This window comes from Bison bison, unplaced genomic scaffold (assembly GCF_000754665.1).
Source record: "Bison bison bison isolate TAMUID 2011002044 unplaced genomic scaffold, Bison_UMD1.0 scf7180017854385, whole genome shotgun sequence".
Lineage (NCBI taxonomy): Eukaryota > Metazoa > Chordata > Mammalia > Artiodactyla > Bovidae > Bison > Bison bison.
Window position 1 is genome coordinate 315,820 of NW_011484958.1, and position 5,196 is coordinate 321,015.

The 5,196-nt window shown below is 35.9% G+C and overlaps 1 pseudogene; it reads right to left on the minus strand.

Annotated features, from left to right (window-relative positions):
- Positions 1-1,288: 1,288 nt before the first annotated feature.
- On the minus strand, positions 1,289-1,696 carry LOC105000767 (annotated as a pseudogene).
- Between the last annotated feature and the right edge of the window lie 3,500 nt (positions 1,697-5,196).

The following is a 5,196-nucleotide window of genomic DNA, read 5'->3' on the forward strand; positions in this document are numbered from 1 at the left end:
GGACTGAGTTTAAGTGATGAAATATATGAGAACTGAGCAGGATGTTGCTCAATTTGTATAATAAAAATATTTCAAAGGATTTATGGCTGCAGATAATGACAGATGGCCCTATATCAGACTTCCCCAGTGACAACAATTTTATTTTATTATCTTTTTATAGTTTTATGTATTTTAATAGCAAACTTACAGGAACAGTACAGAAGACAGACAGCATTAAAAACATGCACTTGCATGTAGGATAACTCAGTTAGAAAGGTATAGTGAATGGATGGAATCTACTGTATGATAAAAATGCTACTAACACCATTTAGTTGCAGTCAATAAGAAATTTACTTGTCCAGAAAAATTTAACAGGTTTATTTATAATTGTTGTAAAGTTGAACTGCTAAAACTTGTTCACTGAAACATTTTGACTTGCATTAATGCTTTATGTCCCCACTTTTATATTAAAAATTCGCACACAAATGAAAATGGAGAAACTGCCAGTACCTGATTTCTGTCCCTGTTTTTCCATTTGCAGTCATATACTTAGGTACCTTTTGACCCCATGGGAAAAAATTGCTTAACGTTCAGAACAACCAATAATAGGAAGAAGAGAATTTTTTTTAGTTTTTTTTTTATTGAAGGATGATTGCTTTACAGAATTTTGTTGTTTTCTGTCAAACTGCAAAATGAGTCAGCCATAGGTAAACATATGTCCCCGCCCTTTTGAACCTCCCTCCCATCTCCTTCCCATCCCATCCCTCTAGGTTGATATGCAGCCCCTGTTTGAGTTTCTTGAGCCATACAGAAAATTCCAGTTGGCTATCTATTTTACAAATGGTAATGTAAGTTTTCATGTTCCATGTATCTCACCTTCTCCTTCCCTTTCCCCGTGTCCATAAGTCTATTCTCTATATCTATTTCTCCATTTCTGCCCTGTAAGTAAATTCTTCAGTACCATTTTCCTAGATTCTGTATATATGCATTAGAATACAATATTTATCTTTCTCTTTCTGACTTACTTCACTCTGTATAATAGGTTCTAGGTTCATCCTAGAAGAACCGAGAATTTTTTAAAAAATTCTTTGTGGTCATACAATGCACACCACAAACATGGAAAAAGTCTTTGATTTCTTTTTGGGTGTGCTACTTTGTTAAATGTCTACTTCTTTTATCATTTGGAAGATTATAATTACTTAAAGAAGCTACATTCTTATTATGAGGTTAATTACTGAGCATAATAAAGTTTATATCATTTTAGAAAAAAAATAAAAAAGAATAAAATGATTCCCAGCATAGTCAATTCTTAAGCACATTCTCCACTTAAGGGGTGTGGTAGCTGGATCTCTTTTGGCATAATTGTTACACGTTTGGCATGGAGGACACACATGAGTGTCTTCAAAACGGCCAACCTGATTATCCTCACTTTCCTCCTGCAAAGCACCAAGAGCTGCACTGGAAGCGCAGATCTGTTCTGAAGTTCTGAGCACTTTTCCACACCAGATGCTAGAAGGGAAGTTGGTGAATGAGAAGCTCAGTGGATTTTTGATTAACAGCTAATTTCGTGGAGTGGCACGGGACCAGGCCTGTGATGATGAGGTTTCTTCGCCCCTCCAGTAGAGGGCGCACTCTTGTGATGTGCTTTTGTAGCCAGTGTCTGCCTTGGTGCTTTACCGCCAGTTGATTTGCAGGCAGTCAGCTTTGTACAAGCCATGGTACAGAGACCTCCTCACTTATCCCCTTTCTCCTCCGACTGGAGCTTGGTGAGCTAGAGGCTGTGCTGGAGAGCAATGGTGGCACTGCGACGGCTGTGAACACAATTCAACAATTGAAAATTCTTGGTAAAAAAAAAAAAAAAAAAGTTGTTTGAAGGCACAGTAGAGTGACCTAAAGCAGGCAGAAACTGGAGGGGTCACAACCTAAGAAAGAAGCAAACATCCTAGAAAGACCCACACTCACCTGTCTTTCCCCAAGGGCACTTTCCAGTCTGCTTAATGTATGGTAATAGAGCCCAGAATTAGTCATTCTGAATTACTAATAACTAATTACTAGTACTTCAGAATTACTAATGGAGTAAGGAAACAGAGTTGGAGTTCAGGGCTGCTAGAATGGCTAAAAATAGATGGGGAAAAAGTGGAAAGAGTGACAAATTTTATTTTCTTGGGCTCCAAAATCACTACAAATGGTGACTGCAGCCACAGAATTAAAAGACGCTTGCTCCTTGGAAGAAAAGCTATGACAGACCTAGACAGTGTATTAAAAAGCAGGGACATTACTTTGCTGATAAAGGTCCATATAGTCAAAGCTATGGTTTTTCCGGTAGTATGGTTTTCCAGCAGAAGGAGAATGGAGAGACAAAGGATGGGATGGTGGGATAGCATCACTGACTCAATGGACATGAGTTTGAGCAAACTCCAGGAGATCCATGGGGTCACAAGGTTGGATACGACTTAACTACTGGATGACAACAAGAACAGAATGGCTAAAAGTTAAGGGGGCTATTTAGGAAAAGAGGGAGTCATGAGAGAGAGCTCCCAAATCTGCAAATCTTTCTTCAAATCCTTAGCTTACTGTGAAAACACAGGGCAAGACTCCAAGGAATCCCAGAAGAAAGCATGAGCAATCTTCCTAGGCAGGTATTACAGCCTGTGCTGTGGATACATAATTTAGAGTTCAAGTTCTGCCAAGATAAGAGCTTGACAAATACCTTAGTCTTTTTGTTAAAATATCAGAAGGATCAAACTCTAGGAGTAAGGACCATGTATAAGGACTAAGGACTCCTCCTTAGGCTAAAGGAACTACTGAAAAGACCTACCTTAATAAAGCTTAAAATGAAGTCCCACAAGAAAAGTTATCTGCCAGTAGTTTCACTCCTTGCTAGGACAAAAATCGATACTTTTCTAAGGAAGATAATGGTGTCTAGAGTTCTATAACATATCATCCTCAATGTCCTATATGTAATAAAAATATTATTAGATATGAGAAGAAACAGGAAAATGGGACCCAGAGCCAAGAGAGAAAACAGTAAATAGAAACAGACTCAGAGATGATCTGGATTTCAGTTTTAGCAACGAGTTAAAATAATTGTGATAAATAGGTTGAGTCTATAGGAAAAGATGATATAATGGATGAGGAGAAGAGGGATTTCAAAAGATATATGAAAACTGTGAAACAAAATCAATGGGAATACTAACACTAAAAAAATAAAATATGCATAATAAAAATTCTATTAGATGAGATTAATGCAGATTTGACAGAATAGAAAAAAGGGTGAGTGAATTTCAAGACAAGTCAGTAGAAATTATCTGAAGATAAACACAGAGAGAGAAAGAATGGAAATAAAATAATAGAGTCTCAATAACCTTTGAAAGAAATATTAAGGAGTTTAGATTACATGTATTTGGAATCCTAGGGAAATAAGAAACAAGAACGTGGGATAGGAAAAATAAAAATTTCCCAGTTGAGAGCTTGTTTGGAGGTTCTAGCAGGGGAGTGCAGCTACTTGTATGCCCTTGACTGAAGACTGGTCCTCCTCTATCGGGGATGGTCGTCCTCTTCGACCGAGCGCGCAGCTTCGGGAAGAACGCACATGGAGCAGTGAGGGAGGAAGGGGACACCCGCCTAGCCAGCCAGATCAGCCGAATCAACCCTGGTGATCAATGGGGTGACAGATGTAGCAACCAGATTGGGAGAATGGCATTAAAACATGTACAATATCATATAAGAAACAAACAAACAAAAATTTCCCAGTTGATCAAAAATCAGCAGTTTATAGAAAAAAAGGAGAGCAAATCCCAAGGAAGATAAATACAAAGAAAATCACACTTGATCAGAATGATGAAAGCAATGGCTAAGAAATATCTTAAAGGGATCCAGATAAGTCTAAAAAGGCAGCATATAGGGGAAAGATGGTACGAATAACAGCTGACTTCTCATAAAAACATTCCAGAAGAGAATGTAATGACATATTTAAAATCAGAAAAAGTTAATCTGTCAAGTGAGAATTCCATATCTAGTGTAAAAATCTTTCAAAAAACGAAGGCAAAACGAAAGAAAAATGAAGGCAAGAATAAAGATAAAATGAAAAAAATGAAGGCAAGAATAAAGATATTTTCACTTCTTATAGTGAAGGCTGAGAATAAAGATATTTTCACTTTTTATAGTGAAGGCTGAGAGACCTGCAGTATAAGAAATGCTAGTGGAAGTTTTTGAAGAAAAGGAGAAATGATATCAGATGGAAATTTCAATCCATAGGAGGGAATGAAGAGTAATAAAATGTGAATATATGGGAAAAGAAAGATAAAACATTACTTAAATGACAATTCTTTAGAGTGAAAATAATAACAGTGTACTGTGTAAAAGGAAAATATTTGATAGCAGTATGAAGAGTGAGAGGTGAAATGGAATTTTACTGTTATAAGGTTCTTGTATGTAAAGTAGCATAATATTGATTCAAGGTACATGGTGATAAGTTAAATACGTATATTGTAATCCTAAGAGAACCATCAGAAAATAATGCAAAGATGTATAGCTTAAAAGCCAATAAAGGAAATAGACTGGAATACTACAAAAAAAGAAAGAAAAAGATTAACCCAGGGGACAGTAGGAAAAGAAAGAACAGAGAAACAAAACAAAACAAAAAAAATAGGAGACATATAGCAAAAGACAGTAAGGTGATAGAATTATATCCATCATATCAATTAAGTTTTAAAATCTACATGGGCTAATATTAAACACTGCAGTTAAAAGATAGAGATCAGCAAAGGGATAAAAAAAATAAGACCCAACTATATGCTTTCCATGAGAAACTCATCAGTCTAAAGACTTGGCAGGATGGAAAGATGTATAATTTGTAAACACTTAGCATAAGAAGACTGAAATGGCTATGTTAATATCAGACAAGTTAAAAAGTGTTACACAGATAGAAGGCTCATCTTACAAGAAGAAAGGAGTCAGTTCATCAGGAAAATATACTAATCCTAAATGTGTATGCATCTAATAACAAGCTGCAAATATATGAAGCAAAATTTGATGGAAATAATGGTAGAAAAAGAAAAATCTATAATTACAGTTGTATGTTTTAATATCATCTCACTGTAATTTATAGAGTCAGTAAGTAAAATATCAGTAAGTATACAGAAAATTTGAACAACACTATGAACCAACTTGACCTAACTGACAATTATAGAACAATGTACCCAACATCTGTAGAAT